At 42.5% G+C, this 19,092-nt stretch overlaps 1 long non-coding RNA gene across 4 annotated transcripts in view; it reads left to right on the forward strand.

The window, feature by feature from the left end:
- Window positions 1-19,092, forward strand: part of LOC127005725 (uncharacterized) — a 155,573-nt gene that overhangs the window by 100,956 nt on the left and 35,525 nt on the right. The window contains exon 3 of one of the 4 annotated variants that reach the window (XR_007758882.1): window positions 12,211-12,282. The exons of the other annotated variants lie outside the window; for them this stretch is intronic. This is a non-coding gene — a long non-coding RNA (uncharacterized LOC127005725). Of the gene's footprint in view, window positions 1-12,210; window positions 12,283-19,092 lie in introns of those variants that run through there. 4 annotated transcript variants of the gene reach the window in all.

Genomic DNA, 19,092 nt, shown 5'->3' on the forward strand with positions numbered 1-19,092 from the left:
AAGAAAATGAAGTTGTTGCATTCCTGTTTTTCTTCTTTTTACTATATTTTTCTTTTCTTTTTTATTGTTCTTGTTCTCTTAAGTCTTGCCGGAAATTATGTTGTATTCTTGTTGTTCTTTTTTCCCACTATCATCCTTCTCTCTCCTTTTATATTTCTCGTTCTCATTCTCATAAGCGGCGTAGGAAATGAAGTGAGTGCATACCTTTTCTTCTTTTTCCTAGTATCTTGTGTCATTGTGTTTTCTTTGTTCCTTTTTTGTGCTTACTGTTCCTCTTAAACGGCCTAGGAAATGGGGATTGCATTCCTTTTGTTCTTTTCCTACTAGCGGGCTTTTTTTTTTTCATTATTGTATTATTTTTTTTTGCCCTTGAACTGTCTTTGCTGTAAAACAATAGTGTAATGTTTTTTTCCTTTTTCCTCTTTTGTTTTGCTCTTCCTCCTCTTAAGCGGTGCAGGAAATGGAGGTGAGGTCTCTTTCTTTTCCCTTGCTCATTTTCCTCTCTTTTATGATTTCCTGTGTTTTATTATTATTATGCTATTTTTTCTCTTTGTTCCCGATTGTGTTCTTTTGCGATAGATGAAGGAAGTGAAGAAGAAAACGGTGCCTTCCTGTAATCACTATTTTTTCTTTGCTTGTACTGTTCTTTATATCCTCCTCCTAAATTTTGATTCCTGTTTATTTTGTTATAGGAAATGAAGGAGAAATTCAATACTTCCCTGTCTGCAGTTTTTCTTTTTTTATTCAGTTTTTTTATCTTTCCGCTTCATCTTTTCCAGTTTTTCGCCTTTTTTCCTCCATAGTACATTCCTTCTTCAATTTATCTTATTTTTTTCCTGTACTTGTTCTTGTTCATTTTCTTTTCTTCTTCTTGCATCTCTTTCACACATACTTCTTTCCTTCCTCCTCCTCCTTCTCTTTTTTTCTCATCGTATTTCTGATTTTCTCTCTCGTTCTGGATCTTTTTGGCCTTTTATTTCTTCTTTCTTCTTGTACTTCTCTTCGCACATACTCTCTCATCATTCTCTCTCTTATTTTCTCCCATCACGCGTTCACTCAGTCAGTCACTTCAGCGTTAAATCTTCAGAGAGTGTGTGTGTCTTCCTGTCAAATTAATGCAGCGACTAGTATGCCCTGAAGCAGACTCACCCCTTCCCCTTCTTACCCTCACCACCACCACCACTACTAAAGCACTGCCTCCTCCTCTACCTGCTTGCTGCGTCATTTACCGTCTTCGCGTGCTAACCAAGCGTGGACGAGTGACGGAATATGATCGGGACCTGCATGACTTTATGAGAGAGAGGAAGAGAGTGAGGAAGATTGGAGGAGGGAACTGAGAGAAGATAGGAGATGAAGAAACGAGAGAGAGATGAAAGATGCGAGGATAGAGGAGGGAATGGAGTGGAGAAAGGAAAACGAGGGAGAGTGAGTGATAGACCACAGCCACCACTACAAAAAAAAGGAACACAGAAAAATTCACGATTGATCAGAGCAGTGGATGAAGACCGGTCGTTGCATGGACGTCTTGTGTGTTCATCAAAATGTAGTGTGTGAATAACAGGGAACCATTATATATTACTATTACGAGTGGTACGAACGGGCTTTCGGAAACACACACACACACACACACACACAAGGAAAAAGAAGAAGGAAATATGATATTGTGCAAAGTCTGTCTGTGTGATGTCTGTCGTTTTGTTTTTGCGTGGATCCCTTTGTTTGTTTGTGTTTGTTTGTGTTTGTGTGTGGGGTGTCTTTTTTTCTTTTTTTTGTGCGTGCGCGTCTGCTTCCACCTCTTTTCAACATAATTATGGTTAAGATAAGTATAGTAACAGACGTACTAATGAAAAAGGGTCCTATACAAATATTAATGAATGTACTATATATTTGTTTTTTTGTTTTATAGATTTTTTTATTGTTTTATTTTCTTTACATTTCTCTCCCAGTCGTATCTCATCTTCGCCATTTATTCCTTTTCTTTTTCCGTCACTCATTATTCCTTCTTTCCCTTTTTCCTTTTATTTTCTTTGTCAGCTATTTTAATTTTTTTTCTTAGTATTTTTCTAAACACTCCCTTTCCAACATTATCTCATCTCCTCCATTTATTCCTTGTCTCTCCGTCACTATTTTTTACCTCTTTTACTTTTCCTGTTTATTTTCTTCCTGTCACCTTCGTTTTTCCTTCTTTTACCCTGTATTTTTCTTTGTCACTCGTTTTTTCCTTCCTTTCCCTAAATTTTCTTCGTCACCTTCGTTTTTTCCTCCTTTTCCCTATTTTCCTTCCTGTCACCTTCGTTTTTTCCTCCTTTTCCCTATTTTCCTTCCTATCACCGTTTTTTCCTCCTTTTCCCTATTTTCCTTCCTGTCACCTTCGTTTTTTCCTCCTTTTCCCTATTTTCCTTCCTGTCACCTTCGTTTTTCCTCCTTGTCCCTATATTTTCTTCCTGTCACCTTCGTTTTTTCTTCCTTTTCCCAATATTTTCTTCCTGTTACCTTCGTTTTTCCTCCTTTTCTCTATATTTTCTTCCTGTCACCTTCGTTTCTTCCTCCGTTTACCCATTTTCCTGCCTGTCACCTTCGTTTTTTCCTCCTTTTCCCTATTTTCCTTCCTGTCACCTTCGTTTTTCCTCCTTGTCCCTATATTTTCTTCCTGTCACCTTCGTTTTTTCCCCTTATGTTCTAATTCCTCTATTCGTCTGGCTTTCCTTCTTCTCCTTTCTTCCTATAACTCCTTAACATTCACTTCTTCCCCCCTTCCCTGTTCCTCTCCCCTTATCTCAATCTCCTAATCTCATTCTTCTCTCCTTTACTCCATTGCACTTTCACCTCCCCTCAGCTTCTTTATTACCGCATCTCTCTCTCTCTCTCTCTCTCTCTCTCTCTCTCTCTCTCTCTCTCTCTCTCTCTCTCTCTCTCTCTCTCTCTCTCTCTCTCGTCCTTGTTATTGCAAGAATGAATCTAATCTGAAAAGGCGGGATACTGAACCCCTTTCCTCTCTCTCTCTCTCTCTCTCTCTCTCTCTCTCTCTCTCTCTCTCTCTCTCTCTCTCTCTCTCTCTCTCTCTCTCTCTCTCTCTCTCTCTCTCTCTCCTCCCCCTCCTCCTTCTCCTCCTCCTCCAATCCCAGCATCAACTACGCCTCCTCCTCCTCCTCCTCCTCCTCCATCGCAGCATCAACCGTCTGTTGGCATTAGAGAGAGAGAGAGAGAGAGAGAGAGAGAGAGAGAGAGAGTGAGAGAAAGGGTCATAGAGGCTGAGGGGACGAAATGTGGATGTGGGAGGAGGAGCAAATGAGGAGAAAGGAGATATGGGGAGGATTAGGAGGAGGGGAGGGAGGAGGAGGAGGAGGAAGAGGAGGAGGAAGGAGGAGGAGAGGACTATGAAGGTTTATTATGATAGGAGAAAATGACTCTGGAAGCTGATGAGGGGAATGAGAGAGAGAGAGAGAGAGAGAGAGAGAGAGAGAGAGAGAGAGAGAGAGAGAGAGAGAGAGAGAGAGAGAGAGGGGTGTTGGGAGAGACTTATTATATCATTATTTCTCATTGTATTCTGACAAGTGATGAGTTACGTTCCTTTCTCTCTGTCTCTCTCTCTCTCTCTCTCTCTCCGGTGCTTATAATACTGTGTTTGTGTGTGTGTGTGTGTGTGTGTGTGTGTGTGTGTGTGTGTGTGTTCTTGTTTGCCGTTTCTGGTACTATTTCAACTGACTTTTTTGTACTAGATATCTTAAAGGTTATTAATGATAGTACTCGAATGATGATAATAATGAAAATAGCAATGATAATAACGATAAACGAGTGGAAAGATACCAAACACTTGAAAGCGAAAAGGCAAACATCCTGAATAGCGAGGACAAGTGTTAATGAAGACTTCTGACGGTAATAAGCATGTAATTATAAGTAGAAATAGACGGGAAGTTATAGCGGGTTAGCGGTTAGCGGGGACTGGTGGGGGGCATTGAACTGTTAAGAGGAAAGGCAAATAGCATAGTAGTAGTAGTAGTAGTAGTAGTAGTAGTAGTAGTAGTAGTAGTAGTAGTAGTAGTTACATAAGAATAAGCTTGAGGCGGGAAAGGGCTTCTGGTATAATAATGTTTTCTTAACTCTGTTACGAAAATGCTTAAACCTTGCTGTTGGAATGGAAGTGTGTGAGTGTGTGTGTGTGTGTGTGTGTGTGTGTGTGTGTGTGTGCGTGTGTGTGTGTGTGTGTGTGTGTGTGTGTGTGTGTGTGTGTGTGTGTGTGTGTGTGTGTGTACGTTGGGTAGCCAGCTGTGTGTAATTTGAGTGGCTCCACACACACCCAAGTAAGATTAGAGAGAGAGAGAGAGAGAGAGAGAGAGAGAGAGAGAGAGAGAGAGAGAGATAGAACTAACACACACACACACACACACACACACACACACACACACACACACACACACACACACGCACACACACACAGGCGGAAGGGTAATGAACTCTCCGTTTCTCCATTTCGCCCCCCCTCTCTCCATTCCTCCCTCCTTCCCTCCCTTCTTCCCCTCCTTCCTTCTTTCCCTCCCTCCCTCCCCTCTTTCCTTGCTTTTTTTATATTCTACCCACCCAGTCTTTGTCGATCTCTCTCTCTCTCTCTCTCTCTCTCTCTCTCTCTCTCTCTCTCTCTCTCTCTCTCTCTCTCTCTATCTGTTTTCTCTTTGTTTCCTCCACTTATTAGCCTCTATTTTTTTTCCTTCTCCTTTTCCCCCTCTCCGCTCTTCCCCTTCTTCCCATTCTCTTCCTTCCCCTCTTTCTCCCCTCCTTCCCTTCCCTTCCTCATACTTTCTCCATATTGCGTACTACTGTTATTTTCTGCTTTCTAATGGAGGGCAATGGAAGGGAATGTCTCTCTCTCTCTCTCTCTCTCTCTCTCTCTCTCTCTCTCTCTCTCTCTCTCTCTCTCTCTCTCTCTCTCTCTCTCTCTCTCTCTCTCTCACGTCTATTTATAATGCATGATTGCCTTTATGTTGTCTCGTAATTTTTCCTTCGTTTTCTTTATATTTTGTTTCTCTTCCTCGTTTTCTCCCTTCCTTCATCTATTTTTAACCTCTCCATCCTTCCTCCCAGCACTGATTATTCCCTCCCATTCTTCCCTCTCTCTTCCTCTCCCTATCTCCATTCCTCCCTTTCCTTCTCCCTTTCCTTCTCTCTCTCTCTCTCTCTCTCTCTCTCTCTCTCTCTCTCTCTCTCTCTCTCTCTCTCTCTCTCTCTCTCTCTCTCTCTCTCTCTCGCCTCGTTCTGCGTCGTAAACAAGTTCTTTTTTTATTTTTATTTTCCTTTTCGTTTCGCAATAAAAATGAAGCAACATGTTCGGGAGTCATTTCCGGAAATTTATCGCTCGTCTGTTATTTGTTTTCTTTTTCCTGTTTTTTTTTTTGGGGGGAGGGATTTGGTCATTGTTTTTTTCTTCTTCACTTATTTCATTATTTTGTCTTGTTGTTGTATTAATTGTTTTAAGTGTTATTTGTTTCTTTGATTGTTTGTTGTCTTTATTTGCGTTCTTCTTTCTCTTATATGTTGCTCTTTTTTTGTTTCAGCTTCGGTTTTCACACACACACACACACACACACACACACACACACACACACACACACACACACACACACACACACACACACACACACACACACACCCCTATCTCTTTCGCAGTGAGAGAGAGAGAGAGAGAGAGAGAGAGAGAGAGAGAGAGAGAGAGAAATAACAATGCCACAGGTTAATGAGGGAGGAGTCACAAACTTAATTAGGACGAAGGTAATTGAGATCTCTCTCTCTCTCTCTCTCTCTCTCTCTCTCTCTCTCTCTCTCTCTCTCTCTCTCTTCACTTTTCTTCCTCTTCCTCCTCCTTCCGTTAACTGTACTTAAAATAGAGAGGAGGAGGAGGAGGAGAAGGAGGAGGAGGAGGAGGAGGAGGAGGTTAAAGAGGTGTGCAAATTACAGTCTGTCTTTGCCTAATTACTGTTAATGAGATCAGCCTCATTTTCCACGTCATTTGGTTCCTGGAGGGTGGTGGTGGGGAGGGGGTGGAAGTTGTGGGGGGAGGGGGGTGGTATGTGGTGGTGGGGAGGGGGTGGAAGTTGTGGGGGGATGGGGGTGGTGGTGGTGGTGATGGTGGTGGTGATGGTGGTGGTGGGGGTCGATCTGTGTTCTGTTAATTTTTCATCTCCTTATTCTTCTCTTTCTCTTCCGTCTTCACATCTTCGTTCTCATATTAGTATAGTTATCATAATTGTTGCTTCTTTTTTTCTTCTTCTTTTTCTTCTTCTCATTTTTTTCTTGACCTTCTTATTATCACTAAATAACCTCGAGCTCCGACGATATACGATACTGATTTTTGGGATGAGAAACGTAACCCTCTCCTACTTGTTTTATTCGTTTCTAAACATGATTCTACGTGTCTGGGCGCGTGCGTGTGTGTGTGTGTGTGTGTGTGTGTGTGTGTGTGTGTGTGTGTGTCGCTAGGTAGTTTTCTTCCCCTTCTTTCTAGAACTGTAACTTTAATTGGTTCCATGTTTGTCGAGGGAGTGAGTGGTGTGGCGCGGAACGATGACAATGACGAGAGGCCGGTTTTCATTATCATTCACAAACACCGGATATAACAGAAGATCGTCCGTGTTTTTGTCTGCGGGTGTTTTTTTTTTACGTTCGCTTTCTTTTTTTTTGTCTCTGTATGCCAGCCGCGCCCTCTCTTCCTTTTTTTTTTTGGTGTGTGTGTGTGTAATAATAATAATAATAATAATAATAATAATAATAATAATAATAATAATAATAATAATAATAGTAATGATAATAATAATAAATGGTTAATCATTTGTTGGCATCCATAAGGCTGAAAATACACAAAATACAATGAGATTTATGTGATGATTAAGGGGGGAAGTGTGGAAGGGTGGTGTGTGTGTGTGTGTGTGTGTGTGTGTGTGTGTGTTTGTTGGGGTGGAGGGGTCATGTGATCATGGAGGTATTTATGGCCTTTACAAGTGATAAACCGGTATCTGCGGACGAGAATATTGTGGTGTCTTGTGCGTCTTGTAGGGGGAGAGAGGGCGGTTGGGAATAGGTCTCTATGGCGGGGGTTGCGGAGGAGGGACTTGCCGAATTTGGTTAGTTTTATGTGGTATCGGTCCTGAAGGGCGGGGAGATTTAGCTGGGTGAGTGCGTTTTCGTAGTTGGTGTAAGAACTGCCCGGAATCTGTCTGTAAACCCGCTTCTGCACTCTCTCGAGTTGGCGCTGCTGGGTCTTGCTGATGGAGGAAGCCCAAGCAGGAGAGGCGTAGAGGAGTCTGGGGAGGATGAAGGTGGTGCACTGGTCCTTGAGCGTCCTGTAAGGGGCTCCCAGTGCTCTGATGCGCCTCAACATGAAAAGTTTGTAGGAAGCCGCCCTGATGATGGTGGTGACGTGCTTGCCCCTGCTTAGCTTGCTGTCCAAGGTAACTCCAAGTAGTTTGGGGGATTCAACCACCTGCAGCTGGTGAGGGCCAACCTTGTGTGCGTGTGTGTGTGTGTGTGTGTGTGTGTGTGTTTCCATCTCGCTCTCTTTTACAGGGATCATGATATAGGGCTTCACACACACACACACACACACACACACACACACACACACACACAGACCTCATCTCGTCTCTCCTCATGCATCCCTTCCATCCTGTCATTTGCTCCTAATTACACTCTCATTATTCACTTGTTCCTCGCATCACACCCGGACGGACGGAAGAGGAGGAGGAGGAGGAGGAGGAGGAGGCAGCAACGAAGGGTGGCGTCATGTGGATTGGACTATGACCTGGCGGGGGTGGGGTGGGGGGGGGGTAAGATAAAGTGGAGGATGCTGTGAAAGAGATGCAGAGGCTGAGAGAGAGAGGAAACAAGGTGAAGCCCAAGAACTAAAAAAAAAATGCTGTGGCAAAGGTGTGGCGTCCTTTTCTTTCAGCGTAAAGGAAGCAGCTCAAGGGCAAAAATAAATATATTGAAAAAAAAGGTCGCTAATCACTGCTGCTAAAAGAGGTGTGTTGCGCATAATACCAGCACAGCCATTATTGATAGAGGTCTTCACACACACACACACACACACACACACACACACACACACACACACACACACACACACACACACACACACACAGAGCCTCGTGGTTATTCGGTCCAAGGTTAGAGATGTGACGTTGTGTTCATAAAAGGGAGATGTGGTGGCGAGAGAGGGAGGGAGATGAAGGTAAAGATGTGACAGTGGAGAAGGAGTTAGACAAGGAAAGGAGGGGTGTTGGTTATCATTATGGTGGAATGAGAGAAGAGTCTGGGATGCTGTGTTGTCTTATAGGTGTGTGAAAGGCCGTTGATGCATATGGGAGGTCTCAACACACAAACAAATGTAACAAACACACACTCCCCCAGCACGCCATGTATACAAATATGATGTCCAATAAACAACTATGTATATCAGAACAATTAACGAACATTTACCATATAATTATACACTCCTACTGTCTCCTCTTCCCAACTGTACTCTCCCCATTCACCCACCCACTTCCTCTTCTTACAATACCCTTAATTAAAAAAAAAGAATAAAAGCAGAGAGGGTGTAGGAGAGGAAAATGTGATGTGGAGGATGTGGCAATTAGTGAAGGGTGTGGCTTTTGTGTTCTCGTGTGGTGTGATTGAGGATGTGGCGTTGTTTTGTAAGGAAGGGAGGTGGTGGTGGTGGTGGTGGTGGTGGTAATAGTGGTGAGGTCTGCATAAAAGTGGATTGTTGCCTTGGTTAAGAAATCCTCCTCATGTTACGGGAGAGTTTAGGAACATTATTATATCGTACGTCGAGAGAACAAACAGACACACGAAAAAACACCGAAAAACTCCTTGAAATATCGTATTGAATCACTGTTGAATTAAAGACAAAACCGCATAGCCATTTTTTTTTTATCAAACGCAAAATATTCAATCTCTCAGGTAACTCGTTCATGCAAACTTTGTGTATTTATTATATTATTCTATAGTTTGTAGTGGCAAGATCTCTTAACTCTGGTTGCAACTTGATACGAGGCGTTGAGGAGTTTTGTCAAGCCGTCGTGTAAGTGTAATCATAAATGTTTCCAGTTCGTTGATATAATAAAGTTCTTTGCCTCACAACAGCCTCGTGGTTACTTGATCTTAGGTGGCGCTGCTCCTCTGTAACTTGATATACGTGCAGCTGACAAGGTTTGTGTGTGTGTGTATTTTAGCTATTTCCACGTGTTGAGGTTCTACACGTAATGCCAGAAGAACCATATAATTGATAGCGGTCTTGCCACACACACAAGCTCGTGGATTTCAGGTCTCAGATAGCGTTCCTCTGTAAGCTTCGTTAGTGGCTGGGTTTGTCTGTGTTTGTGTGTTAGTTTATTTTAGGCGTTTCCACACATAATGCCAGCAGAACCATTATTAATATTGTTCTTGACACACTCAGAGTCTCGAGGGTAAAAGGTCTCAGATAGCGTTCCTCTGTAAGCTTCATCAGTGGCTGGGTTTGTCAGCTTTGTCTCTGTCTGTGTGAGAGTTTATTTTAGGCATTTCCACACACAATACCAGCAAACCATTATTGATAGAGGTCTTGACACACACACACACACACACACACACACACACACACACACACACACTCACTCACACACACACACACACACACACACACACACACACACACACACACACACACACACACACACACACACACACAGGGTCATGGTTATTAGGTTTAGGATTACATTCCTCTGTATATAAGCTTCTTCACTGGCTGGGTTGATGATGGCCTCACCTGTAACCTGTAATGGCTTGGGTTAATGACTTCACCTGTAAACTTCTAAACAACGCTCAGGCTCAGCGGTAAGTCTTTAACGCGAGGTGCTTTAATGACTCCCCTGATGAGCGTTTTAGCCTAAGCACTTAACCTAACTTTCCCATCTAGCCAACGTAAGCTATTGATCCTTTAAAGCTTAACAGAAATTCCAAAGAGAGCATCGGCGGCGGTGTAATATTCCGTAAAGACACATATTCTGAGCTTTGAACCTTCTGGCCAGCCATGTAACCAACCGCAATGTCTTATTAAGTGAACAAAGAGTTTCTATGGATTTTTTTAAGTTGAAAGAAAGTGGAAAAAAAGGAACCAGCAAGTAACGTACGTAAGACATTTCCATATGACTCCCTTCCTTAGGCGGTACAATCACTAACAACAAATATTTTTTATACCTCTGGAAGAACGATTTGCAGTCAGTTAGGTAAATATCTACAATCCACAGGAGCTCTGGAGGGAAAAAAAGGAACTAGTCTGTAACGCATGCATAGACATTTTCATATAGCTCCCTTCCTTAGACGGTACAATCACTAACAACAACTTTTTACACATTTAGAGAAAGAAAAATAAAACGCCTGAAGTCACTAATCCAAATACACAATCAGACAGAAGCTCAGAAAAAAAGAACCACGTACATATATATACATATTCAGATGGCTTCATACATGCCATCATACATACCATTACATAAACCATCTTCAGGCAGTTAGGCAAATACACACACACACACACACACATAACCCAAAGGACGGGCCAACCAATGATAACCAATTCCAGCTACAGTTTAACCCCAAAGGCACCGATGACCAAGTACTTCTGAAGCGTTATCGGCGGCGGCGGAAGCGGGAGCGGGGTCGGGAGCGTGGGCAGGAGCTAGATCGGCGGTGGGCGGCGGAGGCGGAAGCAAGGACCTGGTCAAACACACGCGCTTAAGAAGACTCGTCAGCCACGCTTGTTCGTAGTCATAGAGCCATTCAGACGTATCATTGGGGCGAAACGCATTATCCGGCGCTCCCATTGTGTCGGCGGGCGGTAAGGGTCTCCACGTGCTGGCCCGCTGATCGGATCTAAATATGCAATGTAATGTATACACGCCCGGAACTACAAAGCCCTGATGGTAAAGGAGATTGTAGTAAGATAGCGTGCGGGGCAGGTACAGGGTAAGGGTTGGATGTGTGAAGGGTGGGGGTTGGGGGGTCGAGGGGAAGGGAGGGGTGCTACCTGTGTGGAGATACCTGTATTGGTTTGGGTATTGATTGGTTAATGTATTCTAGTTGTTGTTGTTGTTGTTTTCGTTGTTGTAGTTGTTTGTTTTCGTTGTTGTTGTAGTAGTAGTAGTAGTTGTTATTATTGTTGTTATTACATTATTACAACTATTATTAATACTCGACTATACCGTTTCTACTACTATTGCTACTACCACTACTACCACCACAACCATTATCACTACCACTACACTCATACTACCACCACCACCACCACGTCTATCAACACTATTGAGAGAACGCTACAAAGTGGGTCTCCGTCGCGTTCCTGAGTAGCAGCGATGTTCTCACTCCTCCATCAGCACCAAAGAGACTCATGAACCTCCCATCATGACTATTAACAGGAATGAGGCAGCGACCTGTTTATGCCTGCCTCAGAGCTCAGGTGTGTGTTTTGGGTGGTGGTGGGGGGATGGGTTGTGTATGTGTGTGTGGGGGGGAGGTGAGGGTGGATGTGTGTGTGTGTGTGTGTGTGTGTGTGTGTGTGTGTGTGTGTGTGTGTGTGTGTGTGTGTTTGCTTTATTGCAACTTGTACTACTACTACTACTACAAAAAGACAGACAAACATAGGCTGATGGTGGATAGGGAAACAGACAAACAGGTAATGATATTCAAACAGATGTAGACAAAGATATGGTGAAAGAGACAGGCAAAACTAGACGGACAAATTGGCACACACAGACAGACAGACAGACAGACAAACAGACAGACAGACACAGAACGAAAGGCTTCCATCATGCACGTCCTTTATGAAGTGAGTGACGCCGCGTTGGGCTTGTGACGCGGTTTTATTGCGGATGTTTTCGTTGTAATTGCCGCCATAATTATGTGTCACGAACGCGCTATTTCCTGTGTTGAAAAAGGACGTTAAAATGACGATGAAAGAGAATGAAAATATCGGTTGTCCTATTGTTTTTGCTGTTATTACTGTTGTTATTATTATTATTATTATTATTATTATTATTATTATTATTATTATTATTATTATTATTATTATTATTATTATTATTATTATTATTATTATTATTATTATTATTATTATTATTATTATTATTGTTGTTGTTGTTGTTCTTGTGGTTATTACCTCATTCTAATTAACCTTTTCTTTTGTTTCAGGTGAGTGACAACAACAGGAACAGCAACAACAACAACAACAACAACAACAACAGCAACAACAACAACAAGGTTTGGTGTTTGTGAGCATGAGAGAGAGAGACAGACAGACAGACAGACAGACAGACAGACAGTGTTTAGTTCCCATCACAACTTGCATAAGACTATCAATGATACACTTTCATTCACTCATGCATTTTTCACGTTTATTAAAACTCCAAAGCAATTCAAACAGTGTATAAATACCCGGCCGGCTGGACTCGCGCTGTCGCCGAGCTGCAAAAATATATAAGAAGAAGAAATTCCAGCAAAAGTTTGGTTTAATTATAGAAACTCATTAAAGAAGACAAAACACTCAAGTTTATTTCAGCGAGGTCAAAAGTTTATATAAGAAGGGAGAGCGAGAAAGTACGCTCTGAAAAAAAGGGGGAAAAAAAATTAAGAAAAATCATGAGGCGAAATGCGGGTAGTTATAATAAAACAAAGTGTATAAGACGCATTAATTCTGAGGTACCTGGTCCTTACTTTACAAACAAAAGGTAGCCTACTGGTAAAACTAGACTCACCTTCTCACCTTTCATAAATACATTAGAGAGATGAATAATTATTGTCCTTAAAATGTGTTCCTATTGTTAGTGACATTGTTCCTCTTCTTCTTCTTCTTCTTACTCTTATTCATATTCTTAGTCATAGCCGACATTGAAAAAGGAGTGTGAGATTGTTTCTCTTATATTTTCCTTATCAATTATGTATGTTTGTGTTTGTGTGTGTTACAGAGACGTAGAAAAATAGATGAATGGATAGATAGATAGATAGATAGATAGATAGATAGAGAGAGAGAGAAACTTACCTCGTATCATGAACTGCCCCCACCCAAGAAAGTCATGTGGAAGAAGGATAAAGAAACAAAGAAATAGCCGGGAAAGTGAAGTAGTAAAAGAAGGAAAGAAGTCAGAACAATATTTATAGACGGAGAGCAAGAACTGAATTAGCAAACACAGAGACAGTAAGTTCGTTCAGAGGAGGAGGAGGATGAGGAGGAGGAGGAAGAGGAAGAAGAGGAAGAAAAAGAAGAAAATCTGGAGAAGTGGGAAAAAAAGATGATGATGATAATGATGTTTTTTTTTTGTCAGTATCATAATCATCTTCTTTTCCACATTTATTTCTTTTTTTCCTTTTTTCTTCTCTTTATATTCTTTTTCTTCTTTGACATCTCAGTTCTTCTTCTCTTCTTCATTATGTTTATGTCAACAACAACAACAACAGCAACAATAACAATAACAAGCAGACTATACTTCAACAAAAGATATCTCTCTCTCTCTCTCTCTCTCTCTCTCTCTCTCTCTCTCTCTCTCTCTCTCTCTCTCTCTCTCTCTCTCTCTCTCTCTCTCTCTCTCTCTCTCTCTCTCTCTCTCTCTCTCTCTCTCTCTCTCTCTCTCTCTCTCTCTCTCTCTCTCTTTCTTTCTTTCTTTCTTTCTTTTTCTTCTTCTTCTTCTTCTTCTCCCTGCTCTTCCTGTTCCTTCTCTTCCTTCTCCTTGTTTTTCTCATCTTCCCCCTTCCTCCTTCTCCCTTTTTCTTCCTCCTCCATCATTCCCCACTTCTAACTTCGTCTTCTTTCATTTCTCTCCATCTCTCCTTTTTATCTTTCCCTCCTTCCTCTCCTTCCTCTCCCTTACCTTCATTCCCCACCTTTCCCTCCTCCTCCTTTTTCCTCTCCTTTCTCTCCCCTCTCGTCAAGATGCAATCCATTAAATCACCGTGTTTCTACTCCTCCTCCTCCTCCTCCTCCTCCTCCTCCTCCTCCTCCTCCTCCTCCTCCTCCTCCCTTTACTTTCCTTCCATGCAAAATCTCTTCCACAAATACGCGAATTCGTCTCTTCTCTTCAACCCTCCGCTGTATTTCAATTTTCCTCCCATTCTTCCCTTCCTCCCTCCCCTCTGTCGAGCTGGAGGAGGAGGAGGAGGAGGAGGAGGAGGAGGAGTGGAAATGTATATAAGTGTACGAATATTGCCTGTCGGAGAGGGGAAGGGGTGAGGGAAGGGGAAGGGGAGGGCCGAAGAATGTTATACTGCCGAAAATGCCTGCAGGTGTTTTGGCCGAATTTTGCACGACACCGATTTGTCCAGCGTAAAGAAGGAGGAGGAGGAGGAAGTGGAGGAGGAGGAGGAGGAGGAGGAGCTACATGCATCAACTATTCTCCAGACTCAGCATTAAAATATGTAATGTAAGATATGACTCTCTCTCTCTCTCTCTCTCTCTCTCTCTCTCTCTCTCTCTCTCTCTCTCTCTCTCTCTCTCTCTCTCTCTCTCTCTCTCTCTCTCTCTCTAAGTAACAAAAAAAACAGACACACACACACACACACACACACACACACACACACACACACACACACACACACACACACACACACACACACACACACACACACACACACACACACACACACACACACACACACACACACACACACACACACACACACACACACACACACACACACACACACACACACACACACACACACACACACACACACACACACACACACACACACACACACACACACAGACACACACACACAGACACACACACACACACACACACACACACACACACACACACACACACACACACACACACACACACACACACACACACACACACACACACACATACACACAGGATTTTAGTTTTCATTCACTCATTCATTCAAAGAAACACTTCATTTTTCATATACATACAGATTAAGTTTTATGTGTTTTGTTACGGATTATCTCTCTCTCTCTCTCTCTCTCTCTCTCTCTCTCTCTCTCTCTCTCTCTCTCTCTCTCTCTCTCTCTCTCTCTCTCTCTCTCTCTCTCTCTCTCTCTCTCTCTCATAACTCAATTACCTGCTCAGATTACATTGATGCATGTACCCCCACGCCCCACCCCCGCAGATTTTCGTGATTGGAGGGCTGTGGGCAGGTGAGAGAGATGCCACAAACTTCCATTACGTTAATCTAAGCAGACTTGGAGGCCTTACCCTTCCTATCCTTCGGGCCATGGGGACAAACCACACACAGGCACGCACGCACGCATTTGATTTTGTTATTTATTTGATTTTTTATTATCATTTTTCTTTTTATGGTTGGTGTTGCCGTGTGTGCGTGTGTGTGTGTGTGTGTGTGTGTCTCTCTCTCTCTCTCTCTCTCTCTCTCTCTCTCTCTCTCTCTCTCTCTCTCTCTCTCTCTCTCTCTCTCTCTCTCTCTCTCTCTCTCTCTCTCTCTCTCTCTCTCTCTCTCTCTCTCTCTCTCTCTCTCTCTCTCTCTCTCTCTCTCTGAAATGACACCCTTCCCTTCAAATGATGTCCATTAATCATATTTTTGTTCTTTTTTTTTGGCTATTATGTCATTAGAGAGAGAGAGAGAGAGAGTAGGTCTGTTGCTGAAGCTTGCCACAAAGTAAACAAAATGAAGAGAATAGAAAATAAGCCTTTGTGTGTGTGTGTGTGTGTGTGTGTGTGTGTGTGTGTGCGGATTGTTTTAGCGCGTTTGTGGTAGACTGACTGTGTGTTTTTGAGAGAGAGAGAGAGAGAGAGAGAAGAGAGATCTTGCCTGCTTGCTTTTAATGTCTTGCCAATATATCACCACGTCGTCGCTTTCTCTCTCTCTCTCTCTCTCTCTCTCTCTCTCTCTCTTAAATCTCTCTTATGTTCTTTCATTCTTCCCCTTCTCCTCTTCCTCCTCCTCTTGGTCTTCCTCTTCCTCATGTCTCTCCACTTATCCCTTCCCTCCCGTTGACCCTCCTTCCTCCCTCCTCCCTTCCCTTCCTCTCCTCTTTGCCTTCTTTCCTCCCTTCCTTTCTTTCCTCCAGATCAATAAGTCAATCGAGGGCATCGGAAAACCTTTACATTCTACTCAGAGAAAGACAAGCGTAATCCTCCTCCTCCTCCTCCTCCTCCTCCTCCTCATCCTCCTCGTCCTCTCCTTTCGCTACTTCATTTCAAGAGAACGGACTTGAGAAGAAAGAAAGGAAAAGTCGAAAATCAATTTCCTGCTTTTTTTCTTCTTTCTGGTTTCTCCTTTTTTTCTTTTTTTCCATTTCTTCGTTTCTTGTGTTATCGATTTTTTTTTTACATGAAGGGAATAGTAAGGGGCGAAGGAAAGGGGTGTAGGGAGGGAGAGAGGGAGGGAAGGGAGGGAAGGAGCAGAGATTGAGAATAGAAGGGTAAGTGGAGGAAGGGAGGGAGGGAGGTATTGAAGGGGAGAGAGATTAAGGGGGGGGGGGGAGGTAAAAGGAGTAATTTCCGGCAAAGCAGAAGGCACGAAAAGAGGTGAAGGAAGGAAGGAAGGAAGGAAGGAGCTAGTGGGAGGAGGGAGGGAGGGCGGGAGAGAAAGAGGGGGAGGGAGGAGGAGAGAGAGGAGAAAGAAAAGAAAGAACGGATATCTTCTGCTGCCTGATGTTCCTCCTCTTCTTCTCTTTCCTCCTCCTCCTCCTCCTCCTCCTCCTCCTCCTCCTTGCCTCTCTTGTTTTATCAGTCTCAGTCAGTCAGTGTGTCTGTTTGTCTGTCTGTCTGTCTGTACATGTTTATCTCTCTCTCTCTCTCTCTCTCTCTCTCTCTCTCTCTCTCTCTCTCTCTCTCTCTCTCTCTCTCTCTCTCTCTCTCTCTCTCTCTCTCTCTCTCTCTCTCTCTCTCTCTCTCTCTCTCTCTCTCTCTCTCTCTCTCTCTCTCTCTCCTGAAATTTAATAAAGGCAAAATATCTGGAATATTTTACAGAACTATAAGAGGAACGGGGGGGGGGGGGGGGGGAAGAAGAGGAGGAGAGGAAGAAGAAGAGGGGAAGTAGCGGAAGAGGAAGAGGAGGAGGAGAGGAAGAGGAAGAGAAGAAGACGAGGAGGAGAGGAAGAGGAGGAAGAGAGGAAGAGGAAATGGAAGAGGAGGGGAAGAGGAGGAGGAGAGGAAGAGGAGGAGAGGAAGAGGAAGAGGAGGGGGAGAGGAAGAGAAAGAGGAGGAAGGGAGGAAGAAGCAGGAGTCGAAGAGAGAGAGAGAGAGAGAGAGAGAGAGAGAGAGAGAGAGAGAGAGAGAGAGAGAGAGATAATGAGAGAGAATGAGCGTGTTTTACTTGCCCAAAGAGAATTTATACAAGCAGATAAATGACGAAAGACATTTTTTATTTTTTAAATCCCCGCCTATAGCGCCGGTAGGCTTTTTTCAGGGGCCAGATGGTCGGCCCAAGCACGTCATGGCGCAGGCAATTTTTTTTATAGTGGCGCCAGTTATGCTTGGCTCATGCTGCCCCCCGGAACGCCTTCTTGATTCACTGGACGGTTTCTTCTAAAGTCCGGGTTGATGGGTGGTTTTCTGGACAGCATGTGGGTAGTCTTCGGTTTATTCGTTAATTTTTTTTGCCGGTTGAGGACACGCAGTTTTTTATGATGGTCTGCAGGAAATCTATGTTATTTTCTTATAGTCTACGTCCTCTAGCTTTCCTAATGTGTCTCGAAACTATTTGAATTGGTCGAATGGAATATTGCAGTCCTTTACCTCACAGCCCTTATTAGAGAAACAAGCGAGAGGTGTTGCATTTCCGCCTCTTGCACGCCGAGGGACTGGATGGCGAAGTGCTGCCCCCTACTTACACGGTGTTAGGAAAGCTACCCATCAGAGCCTTTGCCGGGGCGGGGTGGAGCACGCTAACGTTAAATAAATACAGTGTAGAAATAGGCGGAGAAGGTTTTTTTTATTACTTTGACATTTATTTATACTTACTCGTTTATTAATTTTTTGTCTCGTTACATTTTTTCTCTGATGTTTTTTAATCTTTTTATTTCTTTGGAATTGGAAATGATAATGCTGAAATATTCTTCGTTTATCACTTATTTTATTTATTCAAGTTACTAATTTGTTGTATATATATTTTTTCTGACTTAAGGTATTTTATGCTTATATATTTGTTTATTTACTTGTATTTGTTTAGAAACGCTGGTGTCTTTATTGGTTGAAGATTATGATAATGGTGATTTTTTTTATATCGTATCAACTAATATATTCTTTTACCTTAACATTTCTAGCTTATTAATTTTCAGTGTCGTCACGTGTATCTTTTTTCTTTCAGTATATTTGTGGATTTACTTATTTCTTTGTTAACATATTTTCTTATTCAGTCATTGGGTTGTTTCCTCTTCCTTGCAATTCATTTTTCTTGTTAAACATTTACATTACTTTCTTTTTCAACTTTCAGCGTCGTCACGTATATATCTTTTGATTATCCTATGTTTGTTTACTTATTTGCTTGTTTATGTATTCTTTTATCCAGTCATCGCGTTGTTTCCTCTTCCTTGCGATTTATTTTCTGTTTTTTGCCAAAGCCGCGGCGCCTCTTTGATGGTTAATAAATAGTTTCGGTTGTTGCTCTGAATCCCTTTATAGCCCCCATTCCTTTGCCTGTCACTCCCTGGCTTCCTCCCTCACCGGCTTCTCTCTGCTCTTGCCTCTTTTCCTCTTGTTTTGGGTCCACTTCCTTCTTCTATTATTTTCCTTTTTTTTTTTCATTTTCTGGCTTCCTTAGTTTTCTTCGTTTTTCTCTTTTTCTCGTTTTTTCCTTTCGCCTTTTTTGTATTTTTTTACGGTTGTGTTTTTTTTTTGTCTTTTTTTTTCTCTTGTTTTCTCTCTCTTTCTCTGTCTCCTCTCTTGCCTCCTTTCCTTTTGTTTTGGGTCCATTTCTTTCCTTATTTATAATTTTCACCGTTTTTTCATTTATTCGTTTCCCTTAGTTTTCTTCAATGTTCACGTTTTTCTTCTTTTCCTTTTATCATTCTTTCATAATTTTCACTGTTGTTTTTGTCTCCATTTTTTTTCTTTTCTTTTGCTATTTCTCTCTCCGTCTCTGTTTGCGTGTCTC

Source organism: Eriocheir sinensis, chromosome 3 (assembly GCF_024679095.1).
Source record: "Eriocheir sinensis breed Jianghai 21 chromosome 3, ASM2467909v1, whole genome shotgun sequence".
Lineage (NCBI taxonomy): Eukaryota > Metazoa > Arthropoda > Malacostraca > Decapoda > Varunidae > Eriocheir > Eriocheir sinensis.